The sequence below is a fragment of the Pan paniscus genome, chromosome 19 (genome assembly GCF_029289425.2).
Source record: "Pan paniscus chromosome 19, NHGRI_mPanPan1-v2.0_pri, whole genome shotgun sequence".
Classification (NCBI taxonomy): Eukaryota; Metazoa; Chordata; class Mammalia; order Primates; family Hominidae; genus Pan; species Pan paniscus.
Genome location: NC_073268.2, coordinates 91,492,978 through 91,510,815, shown reverse-complemented (window position 1 = coordinate 91,510,815; position 17,838 = coordinate 91,492,978). Strand labels below are relative to the sequence as shown.

The 17,838-nt window shown below is 46.7% G+C and overlaps 1 protein-coding gene across 31 annotated transcripts in view; it reads right to left on the bottom strand.

Annotated features, from left to right (window-relative positions):
* Window positions 1-11,246, bottom strand: part of TMEM94 (transmembrane protein 94) — a 43,381-nt gene extending 32,135 nt beyond the window's left edge. For 11 of the 31 annotated variants that reach the window (XM_063599390.1, XM_063599397.1, XM_063599398.1 and 8 more), the window contains exons 1-2: window positions 10,326-10,437; window positions 9,600-9,783 (exon numbers count right to left, since the gene is read on the bottom strand). The gene's annotated coding sequence lies outside the window, so the exon portion shown is untranslated. Of the gene's footprint in view, window positions 1-9,599; window positions 9,784-10,325 lie in introns of all 31 variants that reach the window. The other 20 variants (XM_055101504.2, XM_055101513.2, XM_055101508.2 and 17 more) reach the window with 10 other exon arrangements.
* Between the last annotated feature and the right edge of the window lie 6,592 nt (window positions 11,247-17,838).

The following is a 17,838-nucleotide window of genomic DNA, read 5'->3' as shown; positions in this document are numbered from 1 at the left end:
CAGAAAATAAAAATTTTAATATCACTTATAACAGTATAAAAACAGCATGGCCGGGTGCGGTGGCTCACACCTGTAATCCCAGCACTTTGGGAGGCTGAGGTGGGTGGATCACCTGAGGACAGGAGTTCCAGACCAACCTGGACAACATGGTGAAACCCCATCTCTACTAAAAATACAAAAATTAGCCAGGCGTGGTTTTGGGTGCCTGTAATCCCAGCTGCTTGGGAGGCTGAGGCAGGAGAATCACTTGAACCCGGGAGGCAGAGGTTGCAGTGAGCCGAGATCACGCCATTGCACTCCAGCCTGGGTGACAAGAACAAAACTCAGTCTCAAAAAAAAAAAAAAAAAAAACTTTAGAAATTATTCTAATAAAAATATATGTAAGACCTGTACACTGCTGAGAAAAATTAAAGAAGACTTAAATAAATGGGGAAATATACAATGTTCATGGATTGGAAAGCTCAGTATTAAGATGGCAATTATCCCCTAATTTATAGATTTAATACAATCTTTTTTTTTCCCACTCTTGTTGCCCAGGCTGGAGTGCAATGGCACAATCTCAGCTCACTGCAACCTCTGCCTCCTGGGTTCAAGTGATTCTCCTGCCTCAGCCTCCTGAACAGCTGGGATTACAGGTGTCCACCACCACGGCCGGCTAATTTTTTGCATTTTTAGTAGAGACGGGGTTTCACCATGTTGGCCAGGCTGGTCTTGAACTCCTGACCCCAGGTGATCCCACCTGCCTCGGCCTCCCAAAGTGCTGGGATTACAGGCATGAGCCACCATGCCCAGCCTCTCAATACAATCTTAATGAAAGTCCCAGCTGGGACTTCCATAGAAATTGGCAAGCTGATTCTAAAATTTGTATGGAAAGATAAAGGACCAAGAATAGGCAAAACAATTTTGAAAAGAGAAACAAATTCTGAGGACTTACACTACCTGATTTGAAGATTTAACATACAGCTACAGTAATCAAAACATGTGGTACTGATACAAGGAGAGGCATACAAATCAATGGGACAGAACAGAGAGTCTAGCACTAGATTCACACATACTGACCCTTACTTCATACCATATACAAAAATTAACTTAAAATGCATCACACATCTAAACATAAAGGTTAAAACTATAATACTTCCAGAAGAAAATATGCAGGAGGGGTGAAGGCAGGAATCTTTATAACTTGGGATAAGCAAAGATTTCTTAAAACATAAAAAACATAAACTATAAAAGAAAGCAACTTTAGCCAGGTCTGGTGGAGCACGCCTGTAGTCCTAACTACTTGTGAGGCTGAGGTAGGGGAATCACATGAGCCCAGGAGTTGAAGGTTACAGTGAACTATGATTGTGCCACTTCACTCCAGTCTAGGCAACAGAGTAAGATCCTGCCTCTAAAAAACAAACAAACAAATAAAAGAAAACAACTGATAAATTGTTCCATAAAAATAAAAAAAATTTCCACTCTTCAAAATATGCCATAAAAAAAATTGAGGTTGGGCACAGTGGTTCATGCCTATAATCCTAGCACTTTGGGAGGCTGAGGCAGACAGATCACTAGAGGCCAAGAGTTTGAGTCTAGCCTGAGCAACATACCAAAATCATGTCTCAAAAAGCAAAAGTAGTTTTGAAGTCTTTGGGATTAAAAAAAAAATATATATATATATAAAATTCTTATAGCTCAGTAACAAGACAAACAACCCAATTTTAAAATGAGCAAAGATTTCAGCCAGGCATGTTGGCACACACCTGCAGTCCTAGCTACTTGGGAGGCTGAGGCAGGAGGATCACTTGAGCTCAAGAGTTGGAGGTTGCAGTGAGCCATGATCTCGCCACTGCACTCCAGCCTGGGCAACAAAGTGAGAACTTGTCTTTAAATAAATAAATAAATAAATAATAAACAGGCAGAGATTTGAACAGACATTTCACAAGATATATAAACAGTCAATATGAATATGAAAAGATGGTCAACAACATTAATTATTAGGGAAACAAAAATTAAAACCACAATGAGAAGGCCAGGCATGGTGGCTCACGCCTGTAATTTCAGCACTTTGGGAGACTGACGGGGGAGGATGACTTGGGGCCAAGAGTTGGAGACTAGCCTGGGCAACATAGCAAGACCCTGTCTTACAAAAAATTTAAAACCACAACGAGAGACCAATACACACCCATTAGAACGACTAAAATGAAAAAGACTGAGAATATGGCTGAGGCAGGAGGATCTTGAGACCAGGAGTTCAAGGCTGCAGGGAGCTATGATCACGCCACTACACTCCAGCCTGGGAAACGGAGTGAGACCCTGTCTCTAACAACAACAAAAAAAAGAGCTGGGTGCAGTGGCTCATGCCTGTAATCCCAGCACTTTGGGAAGCTGAGGTGGGTGGATCACCTGAGGTCGGGAGTTCAAGACCAGCCTGACCAACATGGAGAAACCCCATCTCCACTAAAAATACAAAAATCAGCCGACCGCACCTGTAGTCCCAGCTACTTGGGAGGCTGAGGCAGGAGAATCGCATGAACTCAGGAGGCGGAGGTTGCAGTGAGCTGAGATCATGCCATCGCACTCCATCCTGGGCAACAAGAGTGAAACTCCGTCTCAAAAAGAAAGAAAGAAAGAAAGAAAATGAAAAAATACACAGGGATAAGGGGCCATAATAGAGAGGCTCTGAGGAGTCACTGAAGAGTCTGGGTTTCTGAGTAGGCCCCAGGTTGGTTTGTTTGTTTGAGACAAGGCCTCACCCTATTGCCCAGCCTGGAGTACAGTGGTGCGATCACAGCTCACTGCACCTCAACTTCCCAGGCTCAAGTGATCCTCCCACCTCAGCCTCCCGAGTAGCTAGGATCACAGGTATGTGCCACTATGCCTGACAATTTTTTCTGGAGACAGGGTCTATGTTGCCCAGGCTGTTCTCAGTATTTTAAGAGGGTAGAAAATGTATCAGAGGGAAAAGGAAAGAAATTATAGGCAGAAGAGTTAGAAGAAAATGACGATAATCTTGGTTTGCCATGCCAAGTATCTAGACAAAGGTGGCAACAGTAGCCATGAAGACAAAGGGGTGGATGCCTCCTGCTGCCAAGCGCAGAAACAAGGTCAAAAAGAACTAAGTGGGAGCCCAAGGCTCAGGTTGAGGGCAAGATGAGGAGTTGGCTGTCCTTCTAATCCCTTCTAGCACAATCTTCATTAGCTGTGCTTGTAAGCCAGCCATGCCCAACACACCAAAAATGCAGTTAGGTGGATCTGTATTCGGTTTAATAGTTGTGCCCACAGGGTACTAATTGATAGATCTGTGTTAAGCTGGAGGGAAGTTTTTAATAGCAAGCTGTAGGATTCTATTCTTGGTGGCATTACAGTCAATATTTTTATCAATGACTTGGGTGAGGAAACAGATGGTATGCTAATCAAATTCTTGGATAGCATAAACCTGGAAAGGAGATCAAAGTCAAAATCCAAGAAGCTCTCAACAGGCTGAAGTGATGGGCCAAATCAAAGGGGTTCAGTTTAACTGGAAAAAATATTAAGTCCTGCACTTAGGTTCAAAAACTACTGTCTAAAACTACCACAAATGGCTTAGTTAGATGCAATTTCAATATGAGTGTATGCTCACTCAAAGTTCATTCACATTTAGGCTGCATTAACAGATACCTGTGTCCCTAACAAGAGACGAGGAAGTCTGATTTCTGTACATGTCAGAGCATACCTGGAATATCTTGTTCAGTTGCGCATCACACACTTTAAGAAGGACACTAACAAAACTGGAAGGATTTCAGAGAGCAGCAACCAGGTTGGAGAAACTAAGATGTGAGAAATGGCAGAATGAACTGAAGATGCTTAGCCAGTACCCCAAAAACACACTTCGGGTGCAAGCAGGGCTAGAAAGGTATAATGGCTACAAGCAGTGAGAAGGGCCAGGCTTACTCTGGGAGGCCCCAAAACAGGAACTAGGATGCTATAAGAAGTAGACTGAGACTTAAAATGTACAGTATCTTTCTACATAATTTAAACTGTATATATATATATACACATATATATACATATGTGTGTGTGTGTGTGTATATATATATATATATATATATTTTTTTTTTTTTTTTTTTTTTTTACTTTTTTTACTTTTGGAGACATGTCCTCATTCTGTTGCCCAGGCTGGAGTGCAGTGGCATGATCATGGCTAACTGCAACTGCAGTCTCAAACTCCTGGGCTCAAACAATCTTTCCACTTCAGCCACCCGAGTAGCTGGGACCACAGACACATGCCACCATGACCAGCTTTTTTTTTTTTTGCAGACACAAGGTCTTGCTATGTTGCCCAGACTGGTCTAGAACTCTGGGGCTCAAGCAAATCCTCCCACCTCAGCCTCCCAAAGTGCCGGAATTACAGATATGAGCCACTGAGTCAAGCCTAGAACTGTATATTTTTAATTTTTTTTAATAGAGATGGGGTCTCACTTATGTTGACCAGGCTGGTCTCGAACTCCTGGCCTCAAGCGATTTTCCCATCTTGGCCTCCCAAAGTGCTGGGATTACAGGTGTCAGCCACCATGCCCAGCCTTAGAACTGTATATTTTTAAAAATGGAATAGGCTGCCCTGTGAAGCAATGAGCTCCCATCACTAGAGGGAACCAAGCAGAAGCTGAGAAATTATGGAGATAATTAATACATGAGGTGGAGGGTAGGAAGACAATTCTAACCCTGAGAGAATGTGAAACCAAAAAATCCAATAGCTTCTCCATATGCAAAAATGCTCAACTCTGCTTATAAAAGACATTCAGGCCAGGCGCGGTGGCTCACGCCTGTAATCCCAGCACTTTGGGAGGTCGAGGCTGGCAGATCACGAGGTCAAGAGATCGAGACCATCCTGGCCAACATGATGAAACCCTGTCTCTACTAAAAATACAAAAAATTAGCTGAGAGTGCTGGTGGGCGCCTGTAGTCCCAGCTACTTGGGAGACTGAGGCAGGAGAATCACTTGAACCCAGGAGGCAGAGGTTGCAGTGAGCCGAGATCGTGCCACTGCACTCCAGCCTGGGCGACAGAGCAAGAAGACTCTGCCTCAAAAAAAAAAAAAAAAAAAAAAAAAAAAAAAAAAAAAAAACTGTAAAACTTATATAGGAGATAGGAAAAAATCTTTGTGACTGTGGGTTACATTTCTTTTCCTTTTTTTTTTTTGAGATGGAGTCTTGCTCTGTTGTCCATGCTGGAGTGCAGTGGCACGATCTCGACTCACTGTAAGCTCCGCCTCCCGGGTTCGCGCCATTCTCCTGCCTCAGCCTCCCGAGTAGCTGGGACTGCAGGCGCCCGCCACCACACCCAGCTAATTTTTAGTAGAGATGGGGTTTCACCACGTTAGCCAGGATGGTCTCGATCTCCTGACTTCGTGATCCGCCCACCTCGGCCTCCCAAAGTGCTGGGATTACAGGCGTGAGCCACTGCGCCCGGCCTACTGTGGATTGCATTTCTTAGATTCAGTACCAAAAGCATAATCCACAAAAGGAAAAATTAATAAATTGGAACTGAGTGGCTAGGGAATGGTTGGGAGCAGGAAGAATTTTTACTATATATACTTTTTTAAAAAAATTCTTTTTTATACTTTTTTCTGCCCTTGAATACATATACTTTTGTGCCTTTTGATTTTCAAACCATGTGAATGTATCCAATATCTTTAAAAGATCAGCAACTTCAGGCCGGACACGGTGGCTCATGCCTGTAATCCCAGCACTTTGGGAGGCCGAGGCAGGCGGATCATCTGGGGTCAGGAGTTCGACATCAGCATGGCCAACATGGCAAAACCCCGGCTCTACTAAAAATACAAAAATTAGCCAGGCACGGTAGTGTGCACCTATATTCCCAGCTACTCGGGAGGCTGAGGCAGGAGAATTGCTTGAACTCGGGAGGCGGAGATTGCAGTAAGTTGAGACCACACCACTGCACTCCAGCCTTGGGCAATAGAGCAAAACTCTGTCTCAAAAAAAAAAAAAAAAAAAAAAAGCCAATCGCAAAAGGACAAATGTTGTATGATTCCTCTTATATGAGGTTTCTAGAATAGTCAAAATCACAGAGACAGAAAGTAGAAAGATGGTTGCTGGGGGTGGGAGCAGGTGGGAAATGGGGAGTTAAATGTTTAATGGTGACAGAGTTTCAGTTTGGGAAACTAAGAAAGTTCTGGAGATGGATGGTGATGAGGGTTGCACAACAATGCAAATGTACTTAATGCCACAGAACTGGTTACAATGGAAAATGTTATACTATGTATTTTTTTCCTTAATTTTAAAAATCGGCAACTTCTGGCCACCTGTAATTCCAGCACTTTGGGAGGCCGAGGCAGGCAGATCCCTTGAGCACAGGAGTTTGAGACCAGCCTGGGCAACAGGGCAAGAACCGTCTCTGTAAAAAATACAAAAATTAGCCAGGTGTGGTGGCATGTGCCTGTGGTCCCAGCTACTCAGGGGGCTAAGGTGGAAGGATCACCTGAGCCCAGAAGATCAAGGCTGCCGTAAGCCGTAATCACACCACTGCACTCCAACATGGGCTACAGAGCAAGTTGTGTCTCAAAAAAAAAAAAAAAAAAATCAGCAACTCCTGATTCTGATTTTGCAATAGGCTCTGCCTTATAGCTAAGCAACATTCCCTACTTGGCTTTCATGTCAACATAATGAAGGTTTACGCTCTTTCAGTACACCTGAGTCTTTGTCCAGCATACATCTTTTTTAAGTGTTTCCCAGTATTTTTCTATTCACCTCCCTACCAAGCAAGACTGGTACCATGAACCCCTTTTTCAAGAAGCCCTTGAAGTTATGAAAATTGGGTTCATTTAATTATAGTACACTAAAATTTCTGGTTCCTCAAATACCACTCTAAGCCTTTCAAGGTTCTTCTCTCTGACACCCCTCACCCCTCTCCCATCACTTCTGGCCTTGGGAGCTAGAGAAACCCAAAGCAAGCAGTGTGTGGTTTGCTCCTCCTTACGCAGGCCATCAGTGTCTAAATCTGGCCCTTAACCTACTTGTCATGCCATGTGACCCATACTGTTTACTACCGTCTCAGTGGCCACAGGCAAAGCTTATTATTACACAAACCCCTGATCACCAAACCACACATTCTGGCTGGCGGGTCTGCTCGGAAGAAAAGCATTCCTGTTTCAGCCATGGCCTACCCTCTAGCTCACCTGTGCTGCTATAAACAAACCCAGGCCTGCTTGGAAATGGGCTTTAAACAATATTTTTAAATCCTATCATTTTGGTAAAGAAAGACACCATCGTAAAAACAACACTAACACAATAGTAAGATAAGAAATATGGACACATATTTACCAACCAGTGCCACGCCTGACCCGGAACCTTCTCACTTCAACACCAGGAATGGACTTAAAGGCTTTATGGCGTTCAGGCTTAGACGGCTAAGGTACGAGTTCAACCTGATTCATCAGATTAAGCTAAATACATACAGCCTTGGGTGTAGGTGGTATTTACATTAGGACTCCTCCCTCTCCTATAGAAACTGTTTCTCAAGCCCAACTTAGGGAGAGCGCAGCAGGCAGGAACAGGACGATCACAACCTTCATTTCTCATTAGTTTCTACAGGAGTTAAGGTTTCCAAAAGGCTGGTTCTCAGCACTAGGAGCTGGCACACCTAGCAACTTCTCAAAATAGAAATGCCATGGGGTTTCTCTTCCATTTCACTGTCAAGGCCTGGCTCTCCCAGTCTCATCCGATGTCAAGTCACCACAAACAAGGGGCATGGTGGTCTGGTGGTTCAAGGGCAGTTAACTCTCAATTATTTGGGGGCTGATGATGAAGAAGATGGTTTGTACTTCACCTCCCTGGTCATTGCACTACTCCACAGTATCCACCAGTTTCCCTGTTTGCAGTTTTGACAAAGAGAACCAGTGAGCAAGGAAGTTAGAGCTAACATAGCAGCTAAGACTTGCAATGTTTGAGGATTTTATCTGAACATGCTGTCTCCTGTTCTAGGGTTAACCACCATAGTCTACATTTTATTTGTTTTTTTTTGTTTTGTTTTGTTTTTTTTGAGATGGAGTCTCGCTGTGTCGCCCAGGCTGGAGTGCAGTGGCGCGATCTCGGCTCACTGCAAGCTCTGCCTCCCGGGTTCACGCCATTCTCCTGCCTCAGCCTCCCAAGTAGCTGGGACTACAGGCACCCGCCACAATACCCAGCTAATTTTTTGCATTTTTAGTAGAGACAGGGTTTCACCGTGTTAGCCAGGATGGTCTTGATCTCCTGACCTCGTGATCCGCCCGCCTCTGCCTCCCAAAGTGCTGGGATTACAGGTGTGAGCCACCGCGCCTGGCCAATAGTCTACATTTTAATGTGCTCTGATCTTTACAGTGATTTTCAAACTTTTTGATTCCATGACTTTTTTTTTTTTTGGAGACAGAGTCTTGCTCTGTTGCCCAGGCTGGAGTGAGTGCAGTGGCATGATCACAGCTCACTGCAGCCTCAACCTTCTGGGCTCAAGCGATCCTCTGGCATCCACCTCCCAAGTAGCTGGGAACACAGGCACATGCCACCATGCCCAGCTAATTTTTTGGTTTTCTTGTCCGTGTGTTGCCCAGGTTGATCTCAAACTCCTGGGCTCAAGCAGTCCTCCCACAGCAGCCTCCCAAAGTGCTGGGATTACAGGCATTACTTTGACTCTTTTGAACCTTACTAGTGCCATTGCTTTAAATTTTTTTATTTATTTGTATTCTTTTAGTTCTGCCTCAGGATCTAACTTTTTTTTTTTAAACTACCTCTTCAGAATACCAAGATCAGCTCTTCTTTTGCCAAAAGTACTATAAAGAGATACCACAGTGCCATTTCTTCTCTCTTCAATGGCTCTCAATCTTTTTCTGCCTCCACGCTGTTCCTGTATGCAATGCGTTCCTGTTAATAACATCTCTAATGACACTGTAATGGTTCCCAAAAACCAAGGAAGAGGCATACCTTCCTCTTACTCTGCCTCTCGCTGCCCTGAGAATCACTAAAATAATTTACGCCGCCAATACAGACAGAGACTACAATGAATATTAATACAAGAAGTCTGCCAGAGAACTACCTGCTGGCTTCTTAAAATTACTGAATGCAAACCAGGTATGAAGACCCTAGTCATTGCCAGGAAGCATAGGAGGATCCTACTTTTAATGCCCATCGCTTTTAATGCCCAGAGCCACCCTGCAAGAGCTCAGGGGAGTCAGGGAACTTGATCTCCTCAGGTCACACCTAGGAAACAACTAGGTCTAGTGGATAAAGAACTCAAGCCCCTGGACTTTCGGATTCTAGTTTGGCTCTAGGTGACCCTGGCCTTGCCTCTCCGAACAATCTCCACATCTGCAAAATGAAAATGTTAAAACTGCCCCCTCCCTGCTTCCATCTTCCAAGATTACCTGCGGAATAACAACTATGTCACTAAAGCTGAGCATCTTGGATAAATCATGAGAAAAAGATCCTTCTCTCCAATGCATACACCCACATAGCAGAAGGAAAACAGATTCCATAACCAGCTCCCTCCTTTTTTCCCTCAAGAGCCACCGAAAAACTCAGGAGAGAGGGTGGGATGTAGCAGCACGTGACCAAGGCAACGCCAAAGTTTAGCCCGCGGTGACACACCAATGAAAGAGCGGGGCTTTGCTTGCATCTGGCGCTGGGCAGCGGGCAGGGGCCGCATCGTGGCATGCTAGGAACCAGGAGACCTGGGCTCCAGGGGTGTGCGGCACAGGAACGAGGGCATTCCACAGGAGTCACTTTATCCGATGGCATGGATGGTGAGCTTCCGAGGAGCCTGAAAACGCTTCTGGAAAGGCGGAAAGAAAAAAAAGCCCGCTCCAAACTGCAAGATCAGGGATGGCTGCCAGGAGCCCCTCGGCCGGCTCCATCCAGCTGGGGACGGCCGCGCGAGGACCCCGGGCGGCTGCGGAGAGCGCGCGCAGGCGGGACAACGGTCTTTATTTAGGTCGGGGATGAGGACTCCCAGGGGCCTCGAAATAAATACTCAGGGCGTCGGCGTTGGGAGCCCTCTGGGCCAGGGCCTAGGCACGACAGACCTGGGGCAGGGATTCTTTGTTGGCGAGAGGCTTTATTTCTGGCGAGAGACCCCACGATGGACCAATCCAGGGCTGAGAGCAAGAGTCTGAAGACTCGGGGGAAGGCAATGGTCAAGAGCTGGAGACTAGAGCCAGTCCCTGGACTCCCCCTCAGGAGGCATCCCCTCAGGCCGTTCTCTGGGTGCAGACCCCAGACTCCCCTTTCCTTGGCCAAGAATCCAAAGGACGCGCAAGGCCGAGCCCCACGCCCCCTTGCTCCCCACTTTCGGGCCACGGGCCTTCTCGTACTTACCGGGGCCCCGGGGCTGGTCTTCCTCGCCCGCGTCCTCTCCCCTCCCAACCCCCTCCTCACTTCACGTCCCCTCCTCCGGGGGCCGCAGCCATGTCCGTTACTGGCAACTCTAAGGGGGGCTTGCCTCCCTTCCGGGCAACGGAGGCGCCGGCCAGAGAGCTAAAGTTCAGGCCACCGATTGGTCAGGATTTGAGAATAGGGGGAATTCTGGCTTCTTATTGGCTACGCGGCGTGCTAGGCTGTAGCTGCAACCGCCCCTCTGGGAGCCTGGCGGAATTAGGTGCCGAGTGATGCGGCTCGGAGAGTGAAGAGCCACTGTCCTTTCCTGTGCGTAAAGCTCAGGCAGTTTCTAGTCCAGAAACGCTGACCAGAGGGTATGGCTTTACCTCCGATTCGTTTTCCTACAGAATTATTCTAAAAAGATAGACGGCGCGCCCCACCTTTTTTCCCTTTCTTTTTAAAATAAGCCCTTTGCAGAGCTCCCCGCCTCTCTTAAGTTCTTCTAAGCTCCCTCCTTGTTGCCTTGAACAAATGCCTAGAGGCTCCCCGCTCCGAGAGGCCTTGGAGGGACTCCCTCAGGACGAATATTGCGTCCAAACCAAATCTAGAAAATCTAAGGCAATACTGCAATTCCCCCCTCCCGCTTCCAGCTCGGCTGAAATCTAAAGGGAAAAACAAGTTAAATTTTTTTTCTAGGTAATTAGATAAATCGCCTGGGAGACCTCTCTTGGGAAAACAAAGCAAGCCTGTGTCAGTCAGTATTTACTTCTCTTTTCCCAGAGATCTAAGTCTGGAAGGCTTGTTTAAAAAAAACAAAAACAAAAAAACAAACAAAAACTTGTTTATATAATTGGGAAAGAGCTGAGGTTGGCCTTGTGAAGTAAGAGCCCCTTCCCACATTCATGAGTTTAATTACGTAATTAAAATCCCTTTCTCAGCTGGACAAGAAGATGGCATTTTAGTACCTAATCTTGTATGATCCAGTTTAGCTGTTGCCTAAAACACCATAAGAATCATGTCACTAACCTGCACACAAAAACCGATAGTTCACCTTTGCAAATAGGTCCAAATCTTTCTGCCTGATGTTCAAAGTCCTTCATAAATTGACTCAGACATACATTTCCAGGTCTAACTCCCCACAGGCTAAACTATTCCTGCAGCCACATAGATTAACCACCATTCTTTAAACGTGACAGAGATCTTTCCACCTCTGCTCCTTCGTCACATGGTTCCCTACGCTTTGCTTTAAAGGTTCTTTTTTTCTTTTCTTTCTTTTTTTTTTTTTTTTTTTTTGAGACGGAGTTTCGCTCTTGTCGCCTAGGCTGGAGTGCAATGGCTTGATCTCGGCTCACTGCAACCTTCACCTCCCGGGTTCAAGTGATTCTCTTGCCACGGCCTCCGGAGTAGCTGGGATTACAGGTGCCTGCCACCATACCCAGCTAATTTTTGTATTTTTACTAGAGACAGGGTTTGAACATGTTGGCCAGGCTGGTCTCAAACTCCTGACCTCAGGTGATCCACCTGCCTCGGCCTGCCAAAGTGCTGTGATTACAGGCGTGAGCCACCGCACCCAGCCTGACGGTTCTTTCTTATCAGTAAAGCCAGCATGCAAATAAATACTTACTCAACCTAAAGGCCCACCTCAAATGCTACCTTCCTTGACTTTTATTTTTTCTTGTATGTATGTACATATTTATTTATTTTTAGAGCAGGGTCTCACTCTGTCACCCAGTCTGGCAAGTGCAGTGGTGCCATCATAGCTCACTGCAGCCTCGAACACCTGGGCTCAAGCAATCCTCCCACCTCAGCCTCCTGAGTAGCTAGGACTACAGGTGTGAACCACCACACCCAGCTAACTTTTTTATTTTTTATAGAGATGGGGTCTTGCTATGTTGCCCAGGTTAGTCTCAAACTCCTGGCCTCAAGCAATCCTCCTGCCTCAGCCTCCCAAAATGCTGGGATCACAAGTGTGAGCCACCACTCCCAGGCTTTCCCTGGGTTTTAGTCATTGACTCTCTCTATATATAATGCTGGGCCTCCTTCTCTGTGTCTGCATTGCCACCTTTGCAAAAGTCTGCCTTATACAGCATTGCTCTTTTTGTAAGACCTCAAACTCCCTGCAGGCAGCTGGCTTATCTTAGCAGTTTCCACAGCACCTTACTTGCTGCCTTGTATCCATTAACATTTGTTGAATTGAGCTAGCAGGCTACCTATATATTACATCTTTCCACTTGACCCCTTAAGATCTAGTTGGCTGCCTTTGGAAGATTAACAAATGTAGCACAGTCACTTCACTTTGAACCTCTCAGCCCCCTCTGGCCACACTGGTTTTTCAGCTCCACTGGGTTTTATGAATATCACTCAATGAAATTGCACTGAATGCCTGCTAGTTTCAAGGGCTCTGCAACTCTCCATCTGCCTGACCACTTCCTCTGTCAGTCCCCTCAGCCATAAAATTTTGCTACATGAGTAAATCAAATCACTCAAGCGAGAACATGCCAATGTGCCCACTCTAAATTCACCCTGAATTAACTTTGCAGATCTGAGGTCCCTTAACCAAGTCTTGTTGGTTGTCTAGCAACCCCAAGCAGCTGTACCAATCCTTCTTCATTTTTCTGAAGCTTCCCATGTCTTCAGATGAGTACCAAGATGAGTCTATTGAGAAGAAGACCAAGGCCTTCCCTTGGAGATTTCTCATCTACTTCATCCACTTCTCTTTCCCTTTCTATGTTCCTGCAGGAAGACAGCCTTTTCCTCCTTTTCCCCATCTGTGTTCTCAGTCCCTCCCCCTCCAGCCTTACATGCCATTTCCCTTAGCTCAGGAGTGTTCAATCTTTTGGCTTCCCTGGGCCATGTTGGAAGAAGAATTGTCTTGGGCCACACATAAACTACACTAACACTGCTGGGCACGGTGGCTCACGCCTGTAATCACAGCACTTTAGGGGGCTGAGGCGGGCAGATCATCTGAGGTCAGGAGTTCGAGATCAGCCCAGCCAATATGGTGAAACCCTGTTTCTACGAAAAAATACAAAAATTAGCAGGGCATGGTGGTGCATGCCTGTAGTCCCAGCTACTCGGGAGGCTGAGACAGGAGAATCACTTGAATCCAGGAGGCGGAGGTTGCAGTGAGCCAAGATCGCGCCACTGCACTCCAGCCTGGGTGACAGAGCGAGACTCCATCTCACAAAAAAAAAAAAAAAAAAAGAATAAATGTGTTCAAGAGATAGTTAGCAGGTAGAACAGGCACAGTCTAGTGGCTGGACTTAAGGTTTAGGGTGAAGGAGGAAGGGATAACTCGATTTCTGCACCTCAGATCTCATATCATCTGAGTTACAATGACAGAAGCCTCTGCCAGCTCCAGATTACCTGGTCAAGGCCAATTTAGAGCATAGTACTGGACAAAGCATCAGCGAGAAAACACTCGTTTATCTATAAGATTTCCCTTCATCTAAACAGAGATATGAGAAGTGAGTCAGAAACGAGAGTGATCCAGCAGGACTCATTCAGGCTGTTGAGCCAGGAATGATGTGCAGAATCACACGCAAGCAGGGCAAGGTCCTCCCATACCCCGACCTCAGCATCCTTCCTCATTGCACCTTTCTTTTGTTTTTTTTTTTTTGAGACTGAGTCTCGCTCTATCACCCAGGCTGGAGTGCAGTGGCGCGATCTTGGCTCACTGCAACCTCCGCCTCCAGGGTTCAAGTGATTCTCCAGCCTCAGCCTCCCGAGTAGCTGGGATTACAGGCATGTGCCACCATGCCCAGCTAATTTTTGTATTTTTAGTAAAGATGGGGTTTCACCATGTTGGTCAGGCTGGTCTTGAACTCCTGACCTCGTGATCCACCCACCTTGGCCTTCCGAAGTGATGGGATTACAGGCGTGAGCCACCGCACCTGGCAGCCATCTTTTCAACCTAGTCATTTGTTTAAAAGTAACAGGAGTAGGCTGGGTGCAGTGGCTCACTTCTGTAAGCCCAGTCCTTTGGGAGGCTGGGGTGGGTGCATCACCTGAGTTCAGGGATTCCAGACTAGACTGGCCAACATGGTGAAACCCTGTCTGTACAAAAATACAAAAATTAGCTGGGCGTGGTGGTGGGCACCTGTAATCCCAGCTACTCCGGAGGCTGAGGTGGGAAACTCACTTGAACCTGGGATGTGGAGGTTGCAGTGAGCCGAGATAGCTCCACTGCACTGCAGCCTGGGTGACAAAGCAAGACTCCATCTCAAAAAAAAAGAAAAGAAAAAAAGGGAGCTGGGTCCGGTGGCTCATGCCTGCATGCCTGTAATTCCAGCACTTTGGGAGGCAGAGGTGGGCAGATTGCTTGAGCCTAGGAGTTCAAGACCCACCTGGGGAACATAGCGAGATGCCTTCTCTATTAAAAAATTTTTCAAAAGAGAAAAAAGTAAATAATAAAAAAGAAATAATGGGCTTCGAATAACACAGGGGAAAGGTTTGGAGGGAGATAGCAATGGATGAAGACAGAGGCTGGCATTCGGGGTCGGGACTGAGGATACTTGCAATGTGAGGCCTGGTGAAATTATCTGAGCCGTTGATTCTTGAACAGGCAGTTCCCATGTTCAGCTTGCTCCATCGGCAAGAGCCTTTTGCCTAGGCCCGGCGCGGTGGCTCCCGCCTGTAATCCCAGCACTTTGGGAGGCCGAGGCGAGAGGATCATGAGGTCAGGAGATCGAGACCATCTTGGCTAACACGGTGAAACCTCGTCTCTACTAAAAATACAAAAATAAAATTAGCTGGGCGTGGTGGCGAGTGCCTGTAGTCCCAGCTACTTGGGAGGCTGAGACAGGAGAATGGTGTCAACCCAGGAGGCGGAGCTTGCAGTGAGCCGAGGTCACGCCACTGCACTCCAGCCTGGGTGACAGAGCAAGACTCCGTCTCAGAAAGAAAAAAAAAAAAAAAGAGCCTTTTGCCTCTAAGTTGTGAGTGATATTTTTAGGAGAAGCTGCTCCTTTAATCCCTGCAGCGTGTAGTAGTGATATCTCACTGACAATAGGCTCCTCTTGGGCCCTTTGATTCAACCAAGAGGTCCCACTGAAGAACATTGTTGTAAATACTGCCAGCGAGACAATTCTGACACGTCTTTGTACCCCTAAAGAGTGGTCTGGGCCAAGCCTGTAATCCCAACACTTTAGGAGGCCAAGGTGGGAGAGTCACTTGAGCCCAGGAGTTTGAGATCAGCCAGGGAAACACAGGGAGCCTCCATTTCTACAAAAAATTTAAAAATAAAAATAATTAGCCAGGCATGGTGCACAACTGTGGTGCCAGCTACTCAGGAGACTGACGTGCAAGGATCATTTGAGCCCAGGATGTTGAGCCTGCAGTGAGCTGTGACTGTGACACTGCACTCCAGCCTGGGCGACAGAGTGAGACCTGCCTCAGAAAAACAAAAAAGGGCTGGGCGTGGTGGTTCACGCCTGTAATCCCAGCACTTTGGGAGGCCAAGACAGGCGGATCATGAGGTCAGGAGATCGAGACCATCCTGGCTAACACGGTGAAACCCCATCTCTACTAAAAATACAAAAAATTAGCCCGGCATGGTGGCGGGCACCTGTGGTCCCAGCTACTCGGGAGGCTGAGTCAGGAGAATGGCTTGAACCTGGGAGGTGGAGTTTGCAGTGAGCCGAGATAGTGCCGCTGCACTCCAGCCTGGGTGACAGAGCGAGACTCCATCTCAAAAAAACAAAACAAAACAAAACAAAAAAATAAGAGTGGTCCAGAAATAGATGGCACAACTTTACAACACAACATGAGCACTGGCCACACTACGGTCCCCATTCCCATACTGCATTCACAGTCTGCAAAAGTTAGATTTCTAGGTAACAATAAATGGCCACCCAAAGACATTGTTCATAAGCACCCCAAATGGGAAACAAACTGAATATCCATCAGCTGGGGAACAGGTACCCAAATGGTGGTGGATCTGAACAAGGGAATACTACTCAGCCATACACATAAGTGAATGAGGCTGGACGTGGTGGCTCACTCCTGTAATCCCAGCACTTTGGGAGGCTGAGGCGGGCGGATCACGAGGTCAGGAGTTCAAGACCAGCCTGGTCAACATGGTGAAACTCTGTCTCTACAAAAAATACAAAGCTAGCTGGGCATGGTGGCGTGTGCCTGTAATCCCAGCTACCCAGGAGGCTCAGGCAGGAGAATTGCTTGAAACCGGGAGGCAGAGAGCCAAGATCGTACCACTGCACTCCAGCCTGGGTGACAGAGCAAGAATCTGTCTCTCAAATAAATAAATAAATACGTAAGTAAGTAAGTGAATGAGGCCACTGATACACATCCCAATCTGAAAGAATCACACAAATGGCATGAGGAAGGGAAGAAGCCAGACATAACAGGTTATGTACCCTGCAATTCCATTCATATCAACTCCTAAGATGGGAATCTGGAGGACAGGCAAGGATGGACTGCAGAAGGGCAGAAGGGAACTTTTGAGAGGTGAAGGAAATGCCCCATATCTTGATTAGGGTGAGAGTTATGTAGGTTTATACATTTATCAAAACTCGTTCAACTATGTACTTAAAATCTGTAGGTTTTAGTGTATTTAAACTACATCTTAATTTTTTAAATGTATGTGGCCGGGTGAGGTGGCCCATGCCTATAATCCCAGCACTTTGGGAGGCCAAGGCAGGTGGATCACCTGAGGTCAGGAGGTCAAGACCAGCCTGGCAAAACCTCATCTCTACTAAAATACCAAATTAGCCAGGCATGCAGGTGGGTGCCTATAATCCCAGCTACTTGGGAGGTTGAGGGAGGAGAATCGCTTGAACCCAGGAGGCAGAGGTTTCAGTGAGCCTGGATTGCACCACTGCACTTCAGCCTGGGCAATAGAGCAAGACGCCATCTCAAAAAAAAAAAAAAAAGTATACACACACACACACACACACAGACTCTCTTTTTAATTTTTTTTTTGTAGAGATAGGGTCTCACTATGTTGCCCAGGATGGTCTCAAACTCCTGTTCTCAAGCAGCCCTCTTGCCTTGGCCTCCCAAAGTGCTAGGATTCAGCCAGTTGTGGTGGCTTACGCTTGTAATCCCAGCACTTTGGGAGTCCGAGGCGGGTGGATCACGAGGTCAGGAGATCGAGACCAGCCTGGCCAACATGGTGAAACCCCGTCTCTACTAAGATACAAAAAACTAGCCGGGCATGGTGTTGGGCGCCTGTACTCCCAGCTACTCGGGAGCCTGAGGCAGGGGAATCGCTTGAACCCGGGAGGCAGAGATTGCAGCGAGCCGAGATCGCGCCACTGCACTCCAGCCTGGCGACAGAGCAAGACTCTGTCTCAAAAAAAAAAAAAAAAAAAAAAAAGTGCTAGGATTCTAGGTGTGAGCCTATGTAGACTTTCAGTTGGGGGATGATTTTGCCTCCTAGGGACATTTGGCAATGTCTGGAGACATTTTTGGTTGTCACTACAGGGGTTGGGAGAGGGCGGCTGCTGGCATCTAATGTGTAGAGGCCAGGAATGTTGCTAAATATCCTACAACT